The 12666-nt window shown below is 53.2% G+C and overlaps 2 non-coding genes across 2 annotated transcripts; both read left to right on the forward strand.

Moving 5' to 3' along the window:
• The first annotated feature begins 10083 nt into the window (after nucleotides 1-10083).
• Nucleotides 10084-10156, forward strand: TRNAA-AGC (transfer RNA alanine (anticodon AGC)). The gene has a single exon. It is a non-coding gene; the product is annotated as a tRNA-Ala (tRNA).
• Nucleotides 10157-12295: 2139 nt separating this feature from the next.
• Nucleotides 12296-12368, forward strand: TRNAA-AGC (transfer RNA alanine (anticodon AGC)). Its single transcript has one exon. It is a non-coding gene; the product is annotated as a tRNA-Ala (tRNA).
• The last annotated feature ends 298 nt before the right edge of the window (nucleotides 12369-12666 follow it).

A 12666-nucleotide genomic window follows, 5' to 3' on the forward strand; every position in this document is an offset into this window, starting at 1 on the left:
CTGAAGGGGCTCAGTTGTCAAAGGTCGTAGGAGGGAAAAAAAAGGGGGGTGCAAACCTTCTACGCTAGGAAAGCGGGTGGCTCTCCTGGTGTCTAGCGGCCAGAGCAGGTTGTGGATTTCGCAAAACTGACTATATTTTACACATAGCCCAGGAGAGGACAGGGATCAGCCATAGCGCAAGCAACACACTCGAGCAAAGGGGGATTAGCTCAAGTGGCAGAGCGCTCGCTTTGCATGCGAGAGGTAGCGGGATCGATGCCCGCATTCTCCAAACGCAGCTTTCCTGGTTTCACGGGAGGCACCTTGCTTTTGTGTTTGATGTTGAAGCTTGGAACCGAGCGCCGTGAGCAACATGGGAAGCCGGAGTGCTCCTCATAACATGTGCCAAGGCATTGCCACGTTTTTGTGGTGGCATCTGTGGCTTCAGCCAAAGTCACGTAGGCAGTATTGGACAAAAGCAATCAATTAAAGAAAGCACGACCAGGCTTCCATGGCCAAGAGACAATATTCCATTAGGGGGAAAGGTGCCAGTGCCATGCTTACGCTGAGAGCTTTGGACTCGTTGAATCACCTGAATCAGGTTCAACTTCTCTTTGTGTGCGAAAGAAAGGCCTTTGGGCCCGCAAGCAAATATCGATTGGCATAGGAAAAGGCAACGTAGCAGAGGATGGTTTCGATCCATCGACCTCTGGGTTATGGGCCCAGCACGCTTCCGCTGCGCCACTCTGCTCTTGTCGCTGACCATCCTCATGGATTTCGACAAGCGAATCCCAAGTCAAGCGTGGGCGAGAGCTGGACTCTCCTAGGCCAGCTGAGTGAGGGTGGTGGCGCCTGGCCCGGCGTGGAGCATTGGTGGTTCAGTGGTAGAATTCTCGCCTGCCACGCGGGAGGCCCGGGTTCGATTCCCGGCCAATGCAATTATGGGCTCTTGGTGTTTGTAGCTCTCTCCCCCAATTTCCAGCCCCATGGAATGCCTCAAGGCACAAGGTGTTTCTTGTCGAGAATGTATTAGGCGGTGTGAGTGCTTTTTGAAACCACCTTCTCCCAATGACATCATTGAAACCCATGGGGCCATACTTCAGAAGGGGCTCAGTTGTCCAAGGTCTTGGGGGAGTGGCTCTCCTGGTGTCTAGCGGCCAGAGCAAGTTGTGGATTTAGCAAAACTGCCTATAGTTTACACATAGCCCAGGAGAGGACAGGGATCAGCCATAGCACAAGCAACAACCTCAAGCAAAGGGGGATTAGCTCAAATGGTAGAGTGCTCGCTTAGCATGCGAGAGGTAGCGGGATCGATGCCCGCATTCTCCAAATGCAGCTTTCCTGATTTGCCAGGAGACACCTTGCTTTTGTGTTTGATGTTGAAGCTTGGAACCGAGCGCCGTGAGCAACATGGGAAGCCGGAGTCCTCCTCATAACGCGTGCCAAGGCGTTGCCACGTTTTTGTGGTGGCAACTGTGGCTTCAGCCAAAGTCACGTAGGCAGTGTTGGACAAAAGCAATCTAGTAAACAAAGCACGAGCAGGCCTCCATGGCCAAGAGACAATATTTCATTAGCGCAAAAGGTGCCAGTGCCATGCTTACGCTGAGAGCTTTGGACTCGTTGAATCACCTGAATCAGGTTCAACTTCTCTTTGTGTGCGAAAGAAAGGCCTTTGGGCCCGCACGCAAGCAAATATCGATTGGCATAGGAAAGGGCAACGTAGCAGAGGATGGTTTCGATCCATCGACCTCTGGGTTATGGGCCCAGCACGCTTCCGCTGCGCCACTCTGCTCTTGTCGCTGACCAACCTCAACAACCACATGTGGATGTAGTTTGCCAGCGATTCCCACGGGGAGTGGGTCCATGTGGCAAAGTCACAATGTAGACGACTAGGCGTTTCCATTGATTTTCGACCAGCGAATCCCAAGTCAAGCGTGGGCGAGAGCTGGACTCTCCTAGACCAGCTGAGCGAGGGTGGTGGCAAGTGGCCCGGCGTGGAGCATTGGTGGTTCAGTGGTAGAATTCTCGCCTGCCACGCGGGAGGCCCGGGTTCGATTCCCGGCCAATGCAATTATGGGCTCTTTGTGTTTGCAGCGCTCTCCCCCAATTTCCAGCCCCGTGGAGTGCATCAAGGCACAAGGTGTTTCTTGTCGAGAATGTACTAGGCGGTGTGAGTGCTTTTTGAAACCAGCCTTCTCCCAATTACATCATTGAAACCCATGGGGCCATACCTCTGAAGGGGCTCAGTTGTCAAAGGTCGTAGGAGGGAAAAAAAAGGGGGGTGCAAACCTTCTACGCTAGGAAAGCGGGTGGCTCTCCTGGTGTCTAGCGGCCAGAGCAGGTTGTGGATTTCGCAAAACTGACTATATTTTACACATAGCCCAGGAGAGGACAGGGATCAGCCATAGCGCAAGCAACACACTCGAGCAAAGGGGGATTAGCTCAAGTGGCAGAGCGCTCGCTTTGCATGCGAGAGGTAGCGGGATCGATGCCCGCATTCTCCAAACGCAGCTTTCCTGGTTTCACGGGAGGCACCTTGCTTTTGTGTTTGATGTTGAAGCTTGGAACCGAGCGCCGTGAGCAACATGGGAAGCCGGAGTGCTCCTCATAACATGTGCCAAGGCATTGCCACGTTTTTGTGGTGGCATCTGTGGCTTCAGCCAAAGTCATGTAGGCAGTATTGGACAAAAGCAATCAATTAAAGAAAGCACGACCAGGCTTCCATGGCCAAGAGACAATATTCCATTAGGGGGAAAGGTGCCAGTGCCATGCTTACGCTGAGAGCTTTGGACTCGTTGAATCACCTGAATCAGGTTCAACTTCTCTTTGTGTGCGAAAGAAAGGCCTTTGGGCCCGCAAGCAAATATCGATTGGCATAGGAAAAGGCAACGTAGCAGAGGATGGTTTCGATCCATCGACCTCTGGGTTATGGGCCCAGCACGCTTCCGCTGCGCCACTCTGCTCTTGTCGCTGGCCATCCTCATGGATTTCGACAAGCGAATCCCAAGTCAAGCGTGGGCGAGAGCTGGACTCTCCTAGGCCAGCTGAGCGAGGGTGGTGGCGCCTGGCCCGGCGTGGAGCATTGGTGGTTCAGTGGTAGAATTCTCGCCTGCCACGCGGGAGGCCCGGGTTCGATTCCCGGCCAATGCAATTATGGGCTCTTGGTGTTTGTAGCTCTCTCCCCCAATTTCCAGCCCCATGGAATGCCTCAAGGCACAAGGTGTTTCTTGTCGAGAATGTATTAGGCGGTGTGAGTGCTTTTTGAAACCACCTTCTCCCAATGACATCATTGAAACCCATGGGGCCATACTTCAGAAGGGGCTCAGTTGTCCAAGGTCTTGGGGGAGTGGCTCTCCTGGTGTCTAGCGGCCAGAGCAAGTTGTGGATTTAGCAAAACTGCCTATAGTTTACACATAGCCCAGGAGAGGACAGGGATCAGCCATAGCACAAGCAACAACCTCAAGCAAAGGGGGATTAGCTCAAATGGTAGAGCGCTCGCTTAGCATGCGAGAGGTAGCGGGATCGATGCCTGCATTCTCCAAATGCAGCTTTCCTGATTTGCCAGGAGACACCTTGCTTTTGTGTTTGATGTTGAAGCTTGGAACCGAGCGCCGTGAGCAACATGGGAAGCCGGAGTCCTCCTCATAACGCGTGCCAAGGCGTTGCCACGTTTTTGTGGTGGCAACTGTGGCTTCAGCCAAAGTCACGTAGGCAGTGTTGGACAAAAGCAATCTAGTAAACAAAGCACGAGCAGGCCTCCATGGCCAAGAGACAATATTTCATTAGCGCAAAAGGTGCCAGTGCCATGCTTACGCTGAGAGCTTTGGACTCGTTGAATCACCTGAATCAGGTTCAACTTCTCTTTGTGTGCGAAAGAAAGGCCTTTGGGCCCGCACGCAAGCAAATATCGATTGGCATAGAAAAAGGCAACGTAGCAGAGGATGGTTTCGATCCATCGACCTCTGGGTTATGGGCCCAGCACGCTTCCGCTGCGCCACTCTGCTCTTGTCGCTGACCAACCTCAACAACCACATGTGGATGTAGTTTGCCAGCGATTCCCACGGGGAGTGGGTCCATGTGGCAAAGTCACAATGTAGACGACTAGGCGTTTCCATTGATTTTCGACCAGCGAATCCCAAGTCAAGCGTGGGCGAGAGCTGGACTCTCCTAGACCAGCTGAGCGAGGGTGGTGGCAAGTGGCCCGGCGTGGAGCATTGGTGGTTCAGTGGTAGAATTCTCGCCTGCCACGCGGGAGGCCCGGGTTCGATTCCCGGCCAATGCAATTATGGGCTCTTTGTGTTTGCAGCGCTCTCCCCCAATTTCCAGCCCCGTGGAGTGCATCAAGGCACAAGGTGTTTCTTGTCGAGAATGTACTAGGCGGTGTGAGTGCTTTTTGAAACCAGCCTTCTCCCAATTACATCATTGAAACCCATGGGGCCATACCTCTGAAGGGGCTCAGTTGTCAAAGGTCGTAGGAGGGAAAAAAAAGGGGGGTGCAAACCTTCTACGCTAGGAAAGCGGGTGGCTCTCCTGGTGTCTAGCGGCCAGAGCAGGTTGTGGATTTTGCAAAACTGACTATATTTTACACATAGCCCAGGAGAGGACAGGGATCAGCCATAGCGCAAGCAACACACTCGAGCAAAGGGGGATTAGCTCAAGTGGCAGAGCGCTCGCTTTGCATGCGAGAGGTAGCGGGATCGATGCCCGCATTCTCCAAACGCAGCTTTCCTGGTTTCACGGGAGGCACCTTGCTTTTGTGTTTGATGTTGAAGCTTGGAACCGAGCGCCGTGAGCAACATGGGAAGCCGGAGTGCTCCTCATAACATGTGCCAAGGCATTGCCACGTTTTTGTGGTGGCATCTGTGGCTTCAGCCAAAGTCACGTAGGCAGTATTGGACAAAAGCAATCAATTAAAGAAAGCACGACCAGGCTTCCATGGCCAAGAGACAATATTCCATTAGGGGGAAAGGTGCCAGTGCCATGCTTACGCTGAGAGCTTTGGACTCGTTGAATCACCTGAATCAGGTTCAACTTCTCTTTGTGTGCGAAAGAAAGGCCTTTGGGCCCGCAAGCAAATATCGATTGGCATAGGAAAAGGCAACGTAGCAGAGGATGGTTTCGATCCATCGACCTCTGGGTTATGGGCCCAGCACGCTTCCGCTGCGCCACTCTGCTCTTGTCGCTGGCCATCCTCATGGATTTCGACAAGCGAATCCCAAGTCAAGCGTGGGCGAGAGCTGGACTCTCCTAGGCCAGCTGAGCGAGGGTGGTGGCGCCTGGCCCGGCGTGGAGCATTGGTGGTTCAGTGGTAGAATTCTCGCCTGCCACGCGGGAGGCCCGGGTTCGATTCCCGGCCAATGCAATTATGGGCTCTTGGTGTTTGTAGCTCTCTCCCCCAATTTCCAGCCCCATGGAATGCCTCAAGGCACAAGGTGTTTCTTGTCGAGAATGTATTAGGCGGTGTGAGTGCTTTTTGAAACCACCTTCTCCCAATGACATCATTGAAACCCATGGGGCCATACTTCAGAAGGGGCTCAGTTGTCCAAGGTCTTGGGGGAGTGGCTCTCCTGGTGTCTAGCGGCCAGAGCAAGTTGTGGATTTAGCAAAACTGCCTATAGTTTACACATAGCCCAGGAGAGGACAGGGATCAGCCATAGCACAAGCAACAACCTCAAGCAAAGGGGGATTAGCTCAAATGGTAGAGCGCTCGCTTAGCATACGAGAGGTAGCGGGATCGATGCCCGCATTCTCCAAATGCAGCTTTCCTGATTTGCCAGGAGACACCTTGCTTTTGTGTTTGATGTTGAAGCTTGGAACCGAGCGCCGTGAGCAACATGGGAAGCCGGAGTCCTCCTCATAACGCGTGCCAAGGCGTTGCCACGTTTTTGTGGTGGCAACTGTGGCTTCAGCCAAAGTCACGTAGGCAGTGTTGGACAAAAGCAATCTAGTAAACAAAGCACGAGCAGGCCTCCATGGCCAAGAGACAATATTTCATTAGCGCAAAAGGTGCCAGTGCCATGCTTACGCTGAGAGCTTTGGACTCGTTGAATCACCTGAATCAGGTTCAACTTCTCTTTGTGTGCGAAAGAAAGGCCTTTGGGCCCGCACGCAAGCAAATATCGATTGGCATAGGAAAGGGCAACGTAGCAGAGGATGGTTTCGATCCATCGACCTCTGGGTTATGGGCCCAGCACGCTTCCACTGCGCCACTCTGCTCTTGTCGCTGACCAACCTCAACAACCACATGTGGATGTAGTTTGCCAGCGATTCCCACGGGGAGTGGGTCCATGTGGCAAAGTCACAATGTAGACGACTAGGCGTTTCCATTGATTTTCGACCAGCGAATCCCAAGTCAAGCGTGGGCGAGAGCTGGACTCTCCTAGACCAGCTGAGCGAGGGTGGTGGCAAGTGGCCCGGCGTGGAGCATTGGTGGTTAAGTGGTAGAATTCTCGCCTGCCACGCGGGAGGCCCGGGTTCGATTCCCGGCCAATGCAATTATGGGCTCTTTGTGTTTGCAGCGCTCTCCCCCAATTTCCAGCCCCGTGGAGTGCATCAAGGCACAAGGTGTTTCTTGTCGAGAATGTACTAGGCGGTGTGAGTGCTTTTTGAAACCAGCCTTCTCCCAATTACATCATTGAAACCCATGGGGCCATACCTCTGAAGGGGCTCAGTTGTCAAAGGTCGTAGGAGGGAAAAAAAAGGGGGGTGCAAACCTTCTACGCTAGGAAAGCGGGTGGCTCTCCTGGTGTCTAGCGGCCAGAGCAGGTTGTGGATTTCGCAAAACTGACTATATTTTACACATAGCCCAGGAGAGGACAGGGATCAGCCATAGCGCAAGCAACACACTCGAGCAAAGGGGGATTAGCTCAAGTGGCAGAGCGCTCGCTTTGCATGCGAGAGGTAGCGGGATCGATGCCCGCATTCTCCAAACGCAGCTTTCCTGGTTTCACGGGAGGCACCTTGCTTTTGTGTTTGATGTTGAAGCTTGGAACCGAGCGCCGTGAGCAACATGGGAAGCCGGAGTGCTCCTCATAACATGTGCCAAGGCATTGCCACGTTTTTGTGGTGGCATCTGTGGCTTCAGCCAAAGTCACGTAGGCAGTATTGGACAAAAGCAATCAATTAAAGAAAGCACGACCAGGCTTCCATGGCCAAGAGACAATATTCCATTAGGGGGAAAGGTGCCAGTGCCATGCTTACGCTGAGAGCTTTGGACTCGTTGAATCACCTGAATCAGGTTCAACTTCTCTTTGTGTGCGAAAGAAAGGCCTTTGGGCCCGCAAGCAAATATCGATTGGCATAGGAAAAGGCAACGTAGCAGAGGATGGTTTCGATCCATCGACCTCTGGGTTATGGGCCCAGCACGCTTCCGCTGCGCCACTCTGCTCTTGTCGCTGGCCATCCTCATGGATTTCGACAAGCGAATCCCAAGTCAAGCGTGGGCGAGAGCTGGACTCTCCTAGGCCAGCTGAGCGAGGGTGGTGGCGCCTGGCCCGGCGTGGAGCATTGGTGGTTCAGTGGTAGAATTCTCGCCTGCCACGCGGGAGGCCCGGGTTCGATTCCCGGCCAATGCAATTATGGGCTCTTGGTGTTTGTAGCTCTCTCCCCCAATTTCCAGCCCCATGGAATGCCTCAAGGCACAAGGTGTTTCTTGTCGAGAATGTATTAGGCGGTGTGAGTGCTTTTTGAAACCACCTTCTCCCAATGACATCATTGAAACCCATGGGGCCATACTTCAGAAGGGGCTCAGTTGTCCAAGGTCTTGGGGGAGTGGCTCTCCTGGTGTCTAGCGGCCAGAGCAAGTTGTGGATTTAGCAAAACTGCCTATAGTTTACACATAGCCCAGGAGAGGACAGGGATCAGCCATAGCACAAGCAACAACCTCAAGCAAAGGGGGATTAGCTCAAATGGTAGAGCGCTCGCTTAGCATACGAGAGGTAGCGGGATCGATGCCCGCATTCTCCAAATGCAGCTTTCCTGATTTGCCAGGAGACACCTTGCTTTTGTGTTTGATGTTGAAGCTTGGAACCGAGCGCCGTGAGCAACATGGGAAGCCGGAGTCCTCCTCATAACGCGTGCCAAGGCGTTGCCACGTTTTTGTGGTGGCAACTGTGGCTTCAGCCAAAGTCACGTAGGCAGTGTTGGACAAAAGCAATCTAGTAAACAAAGCACGAGCAGGCCTCCATGGCCAAGAGACAATATTTCATTAGCGCAAAAGGTGCCAGTGCCATGCTTACGCTGAGAGCTTTGGACTCGTTGAATCACCTGAATCAGGTTCAACTTCTCTTTGTGTGCGAAAGAAAGGCCTTTGGGCCCGCACGCAAGCAAATATCGATTGGCATAGGAAAGGGCAACGTAGCAGAGGATGGTTTCGATCCATCGACCTCTGGGTTATGGGCCCAGCACGCTTCCACTGCGCCACTCTGCTCTTGTCGCTGACCAACCTCAACAACCACATGTGGATGTAGTTTGCCAGCGATTCCCACGGGGAGTGGGTCCATGTGGCAAAGTCACAATGTAGACGACTAGGCGTTTCCATTGATTTTCGACCAGCGAATCCCAAGTCAAGCGTGGGCGAGAGCTGGACTCTCCTAGACCAGCTGAGCGAGGGTGGTGGCAAGTGGCCCGGCGTGGAGCATTGGTGGTTAAGTGGTAGAATTCTCGCCTGCCACGCGGGAGGCCCGGGTTCGATTCCCGGCCAATGCAATTATGGGCTCTTTGTGTTTGCAGCGCTCTCCCCCAATTTCCAGCCCCGTGGAGTGCATCAAGGCACAAGGTGTTTCTTGTCGAGAATGTACTAGGCGGTGTGAGTGCTTTTTGAAACCAGCCTTCTCCCAATTACATCATTGAAACCCATGGGGCCATACCTCTGAAGGGGCTCAGTTGTCAAAGGTCGTAGGAGGGAAAAAAAAGGGGGGTGCAAACCTTCTACGCTAGGAAAGCGGGTGGCTCTCCTGGTGTCTAGCGGCCAGAGCAGGTTGTGGATTTCGCAAAACTGACTATATTTTACACATAGCCCAGGAGAGGACAGGGATCAGCCATAGCGCAAGCAACACACTCGAGCAAAGGGGGATTAGCTCAAGTGGCAGAGCGCTCGCTTTGCATGCGAGAGGTAGCGGGATCGATGCCCGCATTCTCCAAACGCAGCTTTCCTGGTTTCACGGGAGGCACCTTGCTTTTGTGTTTGATGTTGAAGCTTGGAACCGAGCGCCGTGAGCAACATGGGAAGCCGGAGTGCTCCTCATAACATGTGCCAAGGCATTGCCACGTTTTTGTGGTGGCATCTGTGGCTTCAGCCAAAGTCACGTAGGCAGTATTGGACAAAAGCAATCAATTAAAGAAAGCACGACCAGGCTTCCATGGCCAAGAGACAATATTCCATTAGGGGGAAAGGTGCCAGTGCCATGCTTACGCTGAGAGCTTTGGACTCGTTGAATCACCTGAATCAGGTTCAACTTCTCTTTGTGTGCGAAAGAAAGGCCTTTGGGCCCGCAAGCAAATATCGATTGGCATAGGAAAAGGCAACGTAGCAGAGGATGGTTTCGATCCATCGACCTCTGGGTTATGGGCCCAGCACGCTTCCGCTGCGCCACTCTGCTCTTGTCGCTGGCCATCCTCATGGATTTCGACAAGCGAATCCCAAGTCAAGCGTGGGCGAGAGCTGGACTCTCCTAGGCCAGCTGAGCGAGGGTGGTGGCGCCTGGCCCGGCGTGGAGCATTGGTGGTTCAGTGGTAGAATTCTCGCCTGCCACGCGGGAGGCCCGGGTTCGATTCCCGGCCAATGCAATTATGGGCTCTTGGTGTTTGTAGCTCTCTCCCCCAATTTCCAGCCCCATGGAATGCCTCAAGGCACAAGGTGTTTCTTGTCGAGAATGTATTAGGCGGTGTGAGTGCTTTTTGAAACCACCTTCTCCCAATGACATCATTGAAACCCATGGGGCCATACTTCAGAAGGGGCTCAGTTGTCCAAGGTCTTGGGGGAGTGGCTCTCCTGGTGTCTAGCGGCCAGAGCAAGTTGTGGATTTAGCAAAACTGCCTATAGTTTACACATAGCCCAGGAGAGGACAGGGATCAGCCATAGCACAAGCAACAACCTCAAGCAAAGGGGGATTAGCTCAAATGGTAGAGCGCTCGCTTAGCATGCGAGAGGTAGCGGGATCGATGCCCGCATTCTCCAAATGCAGCTTTCCTGATTTGCCAGGAGACACCTTGCTTTTGTGTTTGATGTTGAAGCTTGGAACCGAGCGCCGTGAGCAACATGGGAAGCCGGAGTCCTCCTCATAACGCGTGCCAAGGCGTTGCCACGTTTTTGTGGTGGCAACTGTGGCTTCAGCCAAAGTCACGTAGGCAGTGTTGGACAAAAGCAATCTAGTAAACAAAGCACGAGCAGGCCTCCATGGCCAAGAGACAATATTTCATTAGCGCAAAAGGTGCCAGTGCCATGCTTACGCTGAGAGCTTTGGACTCGTTGAATCACCTGAATCAGGTTCAACTTCTCTTTGTGTGCGAAAGAAAGGCCTTTGGGCCCGCACGCAAGCAAATATCGATTGGCATAGAAAAAGGCAACGTAGCAGAGGATGGTTTCGATCCATCGACCTCTGGGTTATGGGCCCAGCACGCTTCCGCTGCGCCACTCTGCTCTTGTCGCTGACCAACCTCAACAACCACATGTGGATGTAGTTTGCCAGCGATTCCCACGGGGAGTGGGTCCATGTGGCAAAGTCACAATGTAGACGACTAGGCGTTTCCATTGATTTTCGACCAGCGAATCCCAAGTCAAGCGTGGGCGAGAGCTGGACTCTCCTAGACCAGCTGAGCAAGGGTGGTGGCAAGTGGCCCGGCGTGGAGCATTGGTGGTTCAGTGGTAGAATTCTCGCCTGCCACGCGGGAGGCCCGGGTTCGATTCCCGGCCAATGCAATTATGGGCTCTTTGTGTTTGCAGCGCTCTCCCCCAATTTCCAGCCCCGTGGAGTGCATCAAGGCACAAGGTGTTTCTTGTCGAGAATGTACTAGGCGGTGTGAGTGCTTTTTGAAACCAGCCTTCTCCCAATTACATCATTGAAACCCATGGGGCCATACCTCTGAAGGGGCTCAGTTGTCAAAGGTCGTAGGAGGGGAAAAAAAGGGGGGTGCAAACCTTCTACGCTAGGAAAGCGGGTGGCTCTCCTGGTGTCTAGCGGCCAGAGCAGGTTGTGGATTTCGCAAAACTGACTATATTTTACACATAGCCCAGGAGAGGACAGGGATCAGCCATAGCGCAAGCAACACACTCGAGCAAAGGGGGATTAGCTCAAGTGGCAGAGCGCTCGCTTTGCATGCGAGAGGTAGCGGGATCGATGCCCGCATTCTCCAAACGCAGCTTTCCTGGTTTCACGGGAGGCACCTTGCTTTTGTGTTTGATGTTGAAGCTTGGAACCGAGCGCCGTGAGCAACATGGGAAGCCGGAGTGCTCCTCATAACATGTGCCAAGGCATTGCCACGTTTTTGTGGTGGCATCTGTGGCTTCAGCCAAAGTCACGTAGGCAGTATTGGACAAAAGCAATCAATTAAAGAAAGCACGACCAGGCTTCCATGGCCAAGAGACAATATTCCATTAGGGGGAAAGGTGCCAGTGCCATGCTTACGCTGAGAGCTTTGGACTCGTTGAATCACCTGAATCAGGTTCAACTTCTCTTTGTGTGCGAAAGAAAGGCCTTTGGGCCCGCAAGCAAATATCGATTGGCATAGGAAAAGGCAACGTAGCAGAGGATGGTTTCGATCCATCGACCTCTGGGTTATGGGCCCAGCACGCTTCCGCTGCGCCACTCTGCTCTTGTCGCTGACCATCCTCATGGATTTCGACAAGCGAATCCCAAGTCAAGCGTGGGCGAGAGCTGGACTCTCCTAGGCCAGCTGAGCGAGGGTGGTGGCGCCTGGCCCGGCGTGGAGCATTGGTGGTTCAGTGGTAGAATTCTCGCCTGCCACGCGGGAGGCCCGGGTTCGATTCCCGGCCAATGCAATTATGGGCTCTTGGTGTTTGTAGCTCTCTCCCCCAATTTCCAGCCCCATGGAATGCCTCAAGGCACAAGGTGTTTCTTGTCGAGAATGTATTAGGCGGTGTGAGTGCTTTTTGAAACCACCTTCTCCCAATGACATCATTGAAACCCATGGGGCCATACTTCAGAAGGGGCTCAGTTGTCCAAGGTCTTGGGGGAGTGGCTCTCCTGGTGTCTAGCGGCCAGAGCAAGTTGTGGATTTAGCAAAACTGCCTATAGTTTACACATAGCCCAGGAGAGGACAGGGATCAGCCATAGCACAAGCAACAACCTCAAGCAAAGGGGGATTAGCTCAAATGGTAGAGCGCTCGCTTAGCATGCGAGAGGTAGCGGGATCGATGCCCGCATTCTCCAAATGCAGCTTTCCTGATTTGCCAGGAGACACCTTGCTTTTGTGTTTGATGTTGAAGCTTGGAACCGAGCGCCGTGAGCAACATGGGAAGCCGGAGTCCTCCTCATAACGCGTGCCAAGGCGTTGCCACGTTTTTGTGGTGGCAACTGTGGCTTCAGCCAAAGTCACGTAGGCAGTGTTGGACAAAAGCAATCTAGTAAACAAAGCACGAGCAGGCCTCCATGGCCAAGAGACAATATTTCATTAGCGCAAAAGGTGCCAGTGCCATGCTTACGCTGAGAGCTTTGGACTCGTTGAATC

The sequence above is a fragment of the Lithobates pipiens genome, unplaced genomic scaffold (assembly GCF_037356315.1).
Source record: "Lithobates pipiens isolate NorthernLeopardFrog02 unplaced genomic scaffold, aLitPip1_a1.2 Scaffold_18, whole genome shotgun sequence".
NCBI classification, from domain to species: Eukaryota; Metazoa; Chordata; class Amphibia; order Anura; family Ranidae; genus Lithobates; species Lithobates pipiens.